At 45.9% G+C, this 12,638-nt stretch overlaps 1 pseudogene; it reads right to left on the reverse strand.

Annotated features, from left to right (window-relative positions):
• Positions 1-676: 676 nt before the first annotated feature.
• LOC134760963 (tubulin beta-8 chain-like) lies at positions 677-2,849 on the reverse strand (annotated as a pseudogene).
• Positions 2,850-12,638: the final 9,789 nt, after the last annotated feature.

Here is a 12,638-nt window from a genome sequence, read left to right on the forward strand (position 1 = left end):
CGTTAAGAGCATGAGGCCACACAAACACACCCAGGCCGTCATGGTGATGGAGTGGCTGGGCTCCCACTTGCCCAGCCTTCATTGCTGGTTCAGAGCCAGCTGTGACCACATTCCTATCCCGAGATGGGACTTTGGAGACATTGTCCATAAGGGTCGCTGGCCCCTTTTAAAGTTCCAGAAACAGAGGGCCCGCTGGTCCCCTAGAAGTTTGGCACACGGGATAAGCCAAGGCTTGCCTTCAGGAACAGGTTTTCCACCACATCGCTGCCCAAGGCCCAGGGCATCCCCAAGTCCGTGTGAAGCCTGCCTGCCATGTCCACAGCCCATGCCGACCCCTCCTGGAACCACTGGAATGCTTGTTCCTGGGCACGTGATAAGCCCAGACAGCTTCAGCCTTGCAGGACAACTATGCGCATCTGGCAGCAGTAGCCAGAGGGCTCATGGAAAGTTGGCGGTGAAGCCAGATGCTGTGAAAATACGTTAGGCAAAACTGTATACTACGAAAGTGCTTTAAAATGCAGCAGCAGGAGAGGTGAAGACACAAACGAACAACTGCGTAGTGACACATGGCTGTCAGAACACAGTGAAGGATCCACACTGCTTCCCCCCTTTACCTAGGAAAGGAGAGTTCTAGGCCACCTCCTCCTCGGCAGTGGCATCCTGATATTGCTGATATTCAGACACCAGGTCGTTCATGTTGCTCTCGGCCTTGGTGAATTCCATCTCATCCATGCCCTCGCCCGTGTACCAGTGGAGGAAGGCCTTGCGCCTGAACATTGCTGTAAACTGCTCTGAGACACGCCTGAAGAGTTCCTGGATGGCTGCGTTGGTCCCAATGAAGGTGGCCGACATTTTCAGCCCCCGGGGTGGGATGTCACAGGCGGCTGTTTTTACGTTGTTGGGGAGCCAGTCAGCAAAGTAGCTGCTGTTCTTATCTTGAATGTTGAACATCTGTTCATCCACCCTCCCTCATGGGCTGCGACCCCTGAAAATGGGGCCGCCGTTAGGTAGCGGCCGTGACGGAGGTCGCAGGCCGCCATCATGTTCTTAGCATCAAACATCTGCCGGGTGAGCTCAGCCACGGTCAAGGCCCGGTACTGCTGGCTGCCCCAGCTGGTCAGTGGGGCGAAGCCGGGCATGAAGAAATGCAGCCGGGGAAACGGGACCATATTCACGGCCAGCTTCCGCAGGTCGGCATTCAGCTGGCCTGGGAAGCGCAGGCACGTGGTGACCCCACTCATGGTCGCAGACACCAGGTGGTTCAGGTCACCATAGGTGCATGCGGGCAGCTTTAGGGTCCTGGAACATATGACATACAGCGCTTCGTTATCTATGCAGAAGGTCTCATCTGCTTTTTCTATGAGCTGGTGGACTGAGAGGGTGGCGTTGTAGGGCTCCACCACGGTGTCCGACACCTTGGGCGAGGGCAGGATGCTGAATGTGTTTATGATCCTGTCTGGGTACTTCTCCCGGATCTTACTGAGCAGAAGGGTACCCATCCCAGACCCAGTCCCCCCACCCAGGGAGTGGGTCAGCTGGAAACCCTGCAGGCAGTCACAGCTCTCAGCCTCCTTTCTGACGACGTCCATCACTGACTCCATCAGCTCCGCGCCTTCTGTGTAGTGTCCCTTGGCCCAATTGTATCCAGCCCCGCTCTGACCTGTAAGACAGTACAGCCAGTCACTCGATGGCCAGGTTTACGGTCATCAGTGGTCACCACCATAATGCAAAAAGGGCCAAGTGTCACGTGTGAGGTGAAAGCACCATTCGCCCTGCAGGTGGAGCAAAAGAAACCCCCTCCCCCGGAGTTACAGGACAGCAGCTTCCCCTGTTAGGAATTAAGTCAGGAGTCAAACCTGAGATGTGCTAACAGACCTCACTGCAGGTAGAGCAAATGAAACCCCCTCCCTCGGAGTTACAGGACAGCAGCTTCCCCTTTAGGAATTAAGTCAGGAGTCAAACCTGAGAGGGGCTAACAGACCTTGCTGCAGGTAGCTCCTGCCCATTTTCAGGGAAGGCAGCAGCCACGGCCCCAACTCAGCTCCCTGCAGGGAGTTTACATCAGTAGCTCCTCACCTTGAGGAGACACCCGGGCCTTCCTCCCAAAGCCCGTTTAGGAGAGATGGACTGAGCGACTCGACTGGGAGGACAGGAGGATGTTCAGGGGCCCTGGCTCCACAGTTCCCACAGGATGACCTTGGGCCACTCCTAGATTTTGAGCTGCCCTGGCCCCAGCCCTCTCCCGCAGCTCATCGAAGATGAAGTTGTCTGGCCTGAAGACCTGACCGAAGGGCCCTGAGTGCACAGAGTCCATGGTGCGGGGCTCCAGATCCACGAGCACAGCGCGGGGCACGTACCTGCCACCTGCGTGGGGCGGGAGCGCATCAGGAGGGGGAGGGCCTCGTTCCCAGGAGGGCATCTCACCGCTGGCCTCGTTGTAGTACACGTTGATGCTCTCCAGCTGCAGGTGGCTGTCCCCGTGGTAGGTGCCAGCGAAGTCCATGGCGTGTTCATCAGAGATCACCTTCCAGAACTGCCAGAGACGGGAGGGGCCAGACAGACCAGGGCTGAGTCATGAGGGCGCCCCAGCCCCTCTCCCACCCGCACCCCCATCCCTAGGCCGCCATGTCCCTGGGGTCCACCCCGGCCGTCTCGCCAGCACCTAGTTCCACCGCGTCCCCGGCAGGGATCCCAAGGGCCGCAATGCAGGGACTCCGCCCCCGCCACTGCCAACATCTTCCCTGGTTCCCCCGGCAGGCCCGGGCTGGGCCCTCAGAGCCCCCGCTGCCAACCTTGGCGCCGAGCTGGTTCCCGCACTGCCCTGTCTGCGTGAGCACGATTTCCCTCATGGCCAAGGCGGGATCAGGGCTGTAGGAGAAAGGCGAGAAGGAGGAGCAGGCGCGCAGCAACCCAGCCTGCCCTCCGCCAAAGCTTAAATAGCCCTGCGCTCACCTCCCCCAGCCTCGGATTGGGCTCCCAGAATAAGCAACAGCTTTGCTTCCACACAGGTGCACCCACCTGTGAATCCCTTGGCGTTGAACGTCTGTTGGAAAGCTCAGGTGTCCTTGCGTGGTCCTTTCCACGTTGGGGAAAGCTGCTCAGCTGGAGAACTTCCTCGCGCTTCTTTAGTAAGACTAAATCCCTAGTTGAGCTGAAACTGAATTTTCCTCCCATGTGGGAGGGGAAGACTCTTGTTTCCATATTCACAGAGTGCCTTTGCAAGTGTCCTAGATTGATGACATATTTTTGTAATAGATGCGTCCTTTCATCTATTAGGAGATCTGTGGTTAGGAAAGGCCTTCCGTATGTTAACTCAACAGACTTAATTATACGTTTTACTTTGGAGCAGTTCAAACCCGCAGTAAGCTATGGGTGTTAGAGATAGTCATTCCTCTGATTTAGCTAGAGTCTTCTTTAGAGTAGGATTAGCCCTTTCACCTTTCCAGAGGACTGCAGTCTCCAGCAGAGTGAAGGTAATATTGGATTCTTAAAGCTGAGGATAGGTGTTGGGATACGCCTGCTGTGAAAGATGGGCCATTGTCACTTTGCAGGCTTTTAGATTACCCAAACTGAGGAGTTATTTCTTCCGGTAAACATTTTTCAGATGGGGTGGGGAATGCCTCGATCTAACCAGTGAAGGTATCAATAAGCATTAGCAAATATTTGAATCTCCTGCAGAAAGGCATTGGGGCACATTAGAGTTGCCAGTTCTCACCTGGATAGGTTCCTCAACTTTGGACATGTTTAACTGGAGAAGGAGAAAATTGCTGGCCGTTTGGGTCATGTCAGGCACAGAGCTCACAGTGCTGAGTCACCTGTTTTAGTGTCTTGAAAAGATTTACCCCTATAAACAAATGAGACATTAACAGAAACAATCCCTTCTAGGGTGAAAAGAATCATGAAAGTGCTGAGTTATGTTCCTGTGATTGGTACTTGACATTAATAATTTATTACCATCATTCAGTCAGCCAGAGGGGCCCTGGAATGAAATGCAATCCCTGGCCCATTTTTGTTCTTCTTCAGGGTATTCCGGCCCAGTTCTATGTATGCTGACCAGCACGCCCATAAGCTTCACTGGCCCTTTCAGTGCAGGGGCCTTGGCTACGGCATCTACAAGGGCATTTGCTTTTACATGGTCAGTCTCTCTTTTGAAGTCCACTGCAATTAATTATAGTCACTTTCTGGCAGCAAAGCAGCATTCTAACAAACTCAAAATCTGAATGATGTTGTATGGAAAAGCCCTTGGGGGTCAGGAGTCCCTACCCATTCCAAATTGAAGCATAAGCATGAAGCAAAAAAAAAAATCATACTTGGAATCAGTGTAAACGTTAATTTTTAAATCCTTTCCAACTGCAGGGGCCTAGTAAGTTCAATTAACTCAGCTTTTTGAGCTGAGGTCGAGGCCAGCAAGGCTTGTGCCTTGATTCTCTTGTGCTGACTAATAGTAGCATATCTAGCCCTCCTGTTTTCCTGATGCATAAAACAACTTGCATCTGTTAACCACTCTGCCTTGGGATGGTCAAGGGGCTCATCTCTCTTAAGTCTGGCCTGCTAGAATACATTTGTTTCATAACCTGTGACATGCTTTGGCTGTGTCCCCAGTCAAGTCTTATCTTGAATTGTAGCTCCCATAATTCCCATATATCATGGGAGGGACCCAGTGGGAGGTAATCGAATCAGGGGATGGGTCTTTCCCATGCTGTTCTCGTGACAGAGAATAAGCCTCATGAGATCTGATGGTTTATTTATTTATTTATTTTTGAGACAGTCTTGCTCTGTTGCTCAGGTTGGAGTGCATTGTCATGATCTTGGCTCACTGCAACCTCTGACTCCTGGGTTCAAGTGATTCTCCTTTCTCAACTTCCTGAGTAGCTTGGATTACAGGTGCCCACCACCATGCCTGTTTAATTTTTGTACTTTTAGTATAGACGGGGTTTCACCATGTTGGCCAGGCTGGCCTCCATCTCCTCACCTCAGGTCATCCACTGCCTTGGTCTCCCAAAGTGCTAGGATTACAGCTGATGGTTTTATAAAGGGGAGTTTCCCTACACAAGCTCTTTTGACTGCTGCCATGTAAGAGATGTGACTTTGTTCCTCACTTGCCTTCTGCCAAGAGTGTGAGGCCTCCCCGACCATGTAGAACTGTGAGTCAATTAAACCTCTTTTCTTTATAAGTTACCCAGTCTCAGATATGTCTTTATTAGCAGCATGAGAACAGACTAATACAATCTGTATGCCAGAAAGGCTAGGAGCACCTTCGGACTCTGGGAGATAAGTAGCTGGGTTTGTGGTTTGGCAGGCTTTAAGGGTTATGTCTGGAGTGTCTAGCAATAAGGCCTGACACTTTCATAAATGTTCTCCTATTAACCACTTGCGCCCTTTAGTTTCTAAGACCTTCTTCCCTTGGTGTGGGGTCAAAAACCTGTAGGTGCTGTTCTAATGTTAGTTTATTAGCTTTGCCTACTAGAAAAGTGGTAGCAGCAATAGCTCTAAGACATCAAGGCCATCCTGAGGCCACCTGGACTATCTGCTTAGAAAATTAGGCTACTGGCCTTGGAATGTCCCCCAGTGTTGGGACAAGATTACCCAAGGCCTATGACTTGCTTTTTGGTCAGATAAAGAAAAAATGGTTCATCCAACCTGGGGACTCCCACGGCTGCAGCAGAGCCCAATTTCTCCTTGAGAGTATTGAAGGTTTGCTTGCAGTTCTACTTACATTCTAGGAGCCCTAAATCTTTCCCTTCAGGGTATCATATAACGGCTTGGCTACATATCCAAATCTAGGCACCCATAAGCAGCAGTACCCAGCCATCTCCTAAAAAAGCCCACAGTCATTCGTCGGACTAGGACCCTTAGATGACTAAAATAACGTTTTTATCTTCTAGGGATGTTGATCAGTTCCAGAGGTTAAGATAGATTCCAAATATTTAAGTCTTTGAGTCAAAATCTGAGCCCTGTATGGTGATACCATATATCTGCAAGTTCCCAGGAAATTTACCAACTTAACAGTATTATTATTTGAGTCTTCTTTAGTTGGGCTAGCAATGAGCAAGTCACCTACATACTGAATAATTGTGTCCCTTTCCAATTGTAGATTTCTTAAGTCCTTAGCTAGAGCATTTTCAAATAAGTGGGGGCTATCCCAGAACCCTTCAGGGATGACTGTCCAGGTTAGTTTTGAGGCTGAATCCATATCTGGATCAGTCCATTCAAAGGCAAACATATTATGAATCTGGATGCATTGAGATGCAGAAAAATGCATCTTTCAGATTTAAGAATGTAAACCAGCTTGCATCCACTGTGACTTGGTAAGTTTTGGGGACAATGAGGTGTATGGAGACAACTGCATTTCTTAATGCTCTAAGGGTTCTGACAAATCTGTACTTGCCATTAGGCTTTTTATCTGGTAATATGTGAGTATTGTAAGGAGACTCTTACGGCCTTCATAACTCATATGGCAAGAATTTGGCAATAAGGGGTTGAATTTCCCCTCATGCTTCTTGCCTTAAAATGTATTGTCACTTCTGAGGGCAGGAGAACTAGGCTGAAGTTGGATTTGAATGGGGGAGGTGTTTAGTGCATTTCCCAGAGCCTGTGTGGCCCAAACCTCAAGATTTACTTGAGACAATACCTCAGGTGGTAAATGTGACAGCTCATTCTTAACTTCTTTTTTTCCCCGAGCGGTCAGGAACAAAAGTAACCCTTGCTATGCTTTATGATCTGTGAAGGTGACCATGACTTGGTCTCCTGAGTCAATAAACCTCTCCCTAGTAAGAGGTCAGGCATTCAGACAGTACTAACAAAGGTAGGTGAGAAGCCCAGAGGCCCTGGGGGACAACTTAGAAGATACCAAAAGCAGTTATTTTGGGCTTGTCCATCATGAGAAGACAGGAGCCCATTGTACTGAATCAGGACAGAGTCATCTGCTCCCATACCTAATAAGAAGTTAATACTCCTACCTGCCACTTCAAGAGTCACCTGAGGCTCCTCCATCTCTCCATAGCTAATAGTCCAATAGGAGTGGCAGGAAGTATCAGGCCCTCCCACTTGCGAGTCTGCTGTGCTCTGAGAATGGCTCCCTTGGAAGCACGGTTCATTTCCTTCGGCAGTGGCCGACCTTCTTACAGAAGGCACATTGATTTATATCCATGGCACAGTGGCCCAGAGGCACAGACTGGGACTTTCACCTTCTCACTTCCTCTGTGAGGGCCAGGGTTAAGGGGCTGCCTCTGAAGTGGTGGAGAGCACAAGGCTGCAGCTAGAAGGTGGGCCTCTTGACAGATTTGGTTTATTTTATGTTTTCTCTGCCCTATTCCTGTGATGGAAAACTGCAAAATCCAAATCTAAAATCTGATCCATGGGAGTCTGGAAGCCAAAGGCTGCTTTTGGCAGCTTCCTGCAGATATCAGAAGCAGGCTGGTCTATAAAGTAAACTCCTAGCAAAGCCTGTCCCTTCTTGGAGTAAGGGTCAGCGTTAGTGTATTTTCTCAAAGTCTAAATTATCCACCCTTGTAATAAGGCTAGGTTTTCATCTTTTCCGAGTAATTTTCCAGACTTTATAAAAATTAAAAAGCTTTATCACACTTCTTTTTATTCCTTCAAGGAGTCAAATGATCATAATTTTTTCTCTCTATATCCCACTTTCTTCCTAATTTATTTGTCTTTTCTAGATTCTAGTTCTCTTTTGGGTCCTAGTCAGGCACTGCTGTGCCTCCTACTTGATAGGGGTCATGTCCCTGGTTGCAGGCTGCCACCCTATTAGCATGTGCTCTACCACTCCCATCACACACTGCTTTTCTTTTTTCTTTTTTTTTTTATTATACTTTAAGTTTTAGGGTATATGTGCACCACGTGCAGGTTTGTTACATATGTATACATGTGACATGTTGGTGTGCTACACCCATTAACTCGTCATTTAGCATTAGGTATATCTCCTAATGCTATCCCTTCCCCCTCCCCCCACCCCACAACAGGCCCCGGTGCATGATGTTCCCCTTCCTGTGTCCATGTGTTCTCATTGTTCAATTCTCACCTGTGAGTGAGAACATGCTGTGTTTGGTTTTTTGTCCTTGTGGTAGTTTGCTGAGAATGATGCTTTCCAGCTTCATCCATGTCCCTACAAATGACATGAACTCATCATTTTTTATGGCTGCATAGTATTCCATGGTGTATATGTATCATATTTTCTTAATCCAGTCTATCATTGATAGGCACTTGGGTTGGTTTGAAGTCTTTGCTATTGTGAATAGTGCCGCAATAAACATACGTGTGGATGTGTCTTTATAGCAGCGTGATTTATAATCCTTTGGGTATATACCCAGTAATGGGATGGCTGGGTCAAATGGTATTTCTAGTTCTAGATCCCTGAGGAATCACCACACTGACTTCCACAATGGTTGAACTAGTTTACAGTCCCACCAACAGTGTAAAAGTGTTCCTATTTCTCCACATCCTCTCCAGCACTTGTTGTTTCCTGACTTTTTAATGATCACCATTCTAACTGGTGTGAGATGGTATCTCACTGTGGTTTTGATTTGCATTTCTCTGATGGCCAGTGATGATGCGCATTTTTTCATGTGCCTGTTGGCTGCATAAATGTCTTCTTTTGAGAAGTGTCTGTTCATATCCTTCACCCACTTTTTGATGGGTTCGTTTGTTTTTTTCTGGCAAATTTGTTTGAGTTCATTGTAGATTCTGGATATTAGCCCTTTGTCAGATGAGTAAATTGCAAAAATTTTCTCCCATTCTGTAGGTTGCCTGTTCACTCTGATGGTAGTTTCTTTTGCTGTGCAGAAGCCCTTTAGTTTAATTAGATCCCATTTGTCAATTTTGGTTTTTGTTGCCATTGCTTTTGGTGTTTTAGACATGAAGTCCTTGCCCATGCCTATGTCCTGAATGGTATTGCCTAAGTTTTCTTCTAGGGTTTTTATGGTTTTAAGTCTAACATTTAAGTCTTTAATCCATCTTGAATTAATTTTTGTATAAGGTGTAAGGAAGGGATCCAGTTTCAGCTTTCTACATATGTCTGGCCAGTTTTCCTAGCACCATTTATTAAATAGGGAATCTTTTCCCCATTTCTTGTTTTTTGTCAGGTTTGTCAAAGATCAGATAGTTGTAGATATGTGGCATTATTTCTGAGGGCTCTGTTCTGTTCCATTGGTCTATACCTCTGTTTTGGTATCAGTACCATGCTGTTTTGGTTACTGTAGCCTTGTCAGTTTGAAGTCAGGTAGCGTGATGACTCCAGCTTTGTTCTTTTGGCTTAGGATTGACTTGGCAATGTGGGCTCTTTTTTATTTCCATATGAACTTTAAAGTAGTTTTTTCCAATTCTGTGAAGAAAGTCATCAGTAGCTGGATGGAGATGGCATTGAATCTATAAATTACCTTGGGCAGTATGGCCATTTTCACAATATTGATTCTTACTACCCATGAGCATGGAATGTTCTTCCATTTGTTTGTATCCTCTTTTATTTCATTGAGCAGTTGTTTGTAGTTCTCCTTGAAGAGATTCTTCACATCCCTTGTAAGTTGGATTCCTAGGTATTTTATCAACCAAAAAAAGTCCATGACCAGATGGATTCACAGCCTAATTCTACCAGAGGTACAAGGAGGAGCTGGTAGCATTCCTTCTGAAACTATTCCAATCAATAGAAAAAGAGGGAATCCTCCCTAACTCATTTTATGAGGCCAGCATCATCCTGATACCAAAGCCTGGCAGAGACACAACACAAAATGAGAATTTTAGACCAATATCCCTGATGAACATCGATGCAAAAATCCTCAATAAAATACTGGCAAACTGAATCCAGCAGCACATCAAAAATCTTATCCACCATGATCTAGTGGGCTTCATCCCTGGGATGCAAGCCTGGCTCAACATATGCAAATCAATAAATGTAATCCAGCATATAAACAGAACCAAAGACAAAAACCACATGATTATCTCAATAGATGCAGAAAAGGCCTTTGACAAAATTCAACAATGGTTAATGCTAAAAACTCTCAATAAATTAGGTATTGACATATCTCAAAATAATAAGAGCTGTCTATGACAAACCCTCAGCCAATATCATACTGAATGGGCAAAAACTGGAAGCATTCCCTTTGAAAACTGGCACAAGACAGGGATGCCTTCTCTCACCACTCCTATTCAACATAGTGTTGGAAGTTCTGACCAGGGCAATCATGCAGGAGAAGGAAATAAATGGTATTCAATTAGGGAAAGAGGAAGTCAAATTGTCCCTGTCTGCAGATGACATGATTGTGTATCTAGAAAACCCCATCGTCTCAGCCCAAAATCTCCTTAAGCTGATAAGCAACTTAAGCAAAGTCTCAGGATACAAAATCAATGTGCAAATATCACAAGCATTCTTTATTATTATTATTATTATTATTATTATTATTATTATACTTTAGGTTTTATGGTACATGTGCGCAATGTGCAGGTAAGTTACATATGTATACATGTGCCATTCTGGTGCACTACACCCACTAACTCGTCATCTAGCATTAGGTATATCTCCCAAAGCTATCTCTCCCCCCTCCCCCCACCCCACAACAGTCCCCGAAGTGTGATGATCCCCTTCCTGTGTCCATGTGTTCTCATTGTTCAATTCCCACCTATGAGTGAGAATATGCGGTGTTTGGTTTTTTGTTCTTGCGATAGTTTACTGAGAATGATGATTTCCAATTTCATCCACGTCCCTACAAAGGACCATCCCATTACTGGGTATATACCCAAAGGACTATAAATCATGCTGCTATAAAGACACATGCACATGTATGTTTATTGCGGCATTATTCACAATAGCAAAGACTTGGAACCAACCCAAATGTCCAACAATGACAGACTGGATTAAGAAAATGTGGCATATATACACCATGGAATACTATGCAGCCACAAGCATTCTTATACACCAATAACAGACAAACAGAGAACCAAATCATGAGTGAACTCCCATTCACAATTGCTTCAAAGAGAATAACACACTGCTTTTCTACCATGCAGCAGGTAAACATAAATATATGTAAATCTTGTCTGGTCAGATCACACATCAAGATTAGCCTCTTAAATTTGTCTATGTATTTTCCAGGCACCTCTGAAAACTGTTTTAGTTTTTCCTTGCATATGGCTAATTCAGACATAGAAAAGGGTACATATATCTATGTAATGTCCCTATTATCATTTATCATTTCCCAGAGAGGGCAAACATTCAACTTTGCCAGCTGATAAGAGGCCCCACTGCATGTTGTTCTGGTGAAGCTCGGGTGTTCAAACAGTGGGGTATGTATGTAAGACAGGACTCGAAGGGCAGGGAGAAGATGATGACTGGACACTAGATAACCCTGGAAAACTAGAAGAAATTAATAACATGTTGCATACCTCACCAGAACTGGAAGGAGTCTGACTGTGTTCTTATGGGGTTGTCGGACTGGCAGGGGGAGTTCAGCCCCAGCTAAGAAAAGCCTAATATTAAGAGGCACTTGCATTAAAAGGGTAATCAATTATGTGCCATCCCTATTTTGTCTTTTCCTCCATCAAACATATAGAAGCCCATTTTAATTTTTATCCTGACCAAGCATCAGAGAAGCCTACATGTAAAGTATTCCCTCCCACTTAGTTTCTCTTCTATAAAACAAATTAAGCTGCAAAAAAAGGAGTTAGACTGAACAGGGGAAATGGGAAGGCTGTAACTTGTATATTGTAATGTATTAGTCCATTTTCACACTGCTATGACAAAACTGACAAAACTCTTTCAGGAAAAAAGTGACATGCTGGGTTTAGAAAGTAGGGTCCAGCTGCCCTATACCAGCTCATCAAAGATGACCTTATGGTTAAGAAATGAGAGAAAACTGTTAAGAAAAAGTCTCATGTTCTCCATCTTGAGGCTAATTGTTTGCAGAGGGTTGTCATAAAAGAGGCTGTCACTAAACAGGCATATCTGATCTTATCATGTAGGGCTGTTAAATACCACATTTCAATTTCTAGTCATAATGATGGAGAGGTTATTGCTGATTTTTTTCTGATGATTAAGGTACAAAAATACTAGGTTCCAAGACATCTCTTTTTTTCAGTGTCACTTGGACCAGTGACAAATTAAGTAAGCAATCAGCTAGAAGTCAGATGATCACTGAGGAAAGGAAAAGCTAAACTGTTTGGGGCCTCTTTCCTGGGGCAGCCTCCAGGCTACTACAAAACAGAGGAGGTGAGCAGAAAGGTGACAAGATGCAGAGCACTCAGGTGAGGGACAGAGAGCACAAGGTGCACAGTCCAAAAAGAGAAAGTGGTAAACATCTTTTTTAGCCAAATCCATTCTTCTCAATATTCCCAAGGGCCTCTAACCCCGTGGTCTTGGCCTCTAATCTGAGTGTGACTCCCCCGGGCCTCTAACTTTGGGCTGAGTCTCTCACCCTAACATTATGCCCTAGGGCCTCTCACTTAAGTAGTAGTTGATAATCATTCTTGCCCACCAGAATGGCTTCACAACTCTAAAAGACAGCCCACTTGCCAGGTGTTAGCTGATTGATTCTGTGTGGATTGTTTTCCTTGGAGTGGGAGTCTTGTCTTGGTGTCCCTTCATGGTGTTGCTGAAAGATGTTGCTGGAAAGGAGGGTCCTGATACAGACCACAAAGTA

This window comes from Pongo abelii, chromosome Y (genome assembly GCF_028885655.2).
Source record: "Pongo abelii isolate AG06213 chromosome Y, NHGRI_mPonAbe1-v2.0_pri, whole genome shotgun sequence".
In the NCBI taxonomy this organism is placed as follows: Eukaryota; Metazoa; Chordata; class Mammalia; order Primates; family Hominidae; genus Pongo; species Pongo abelii.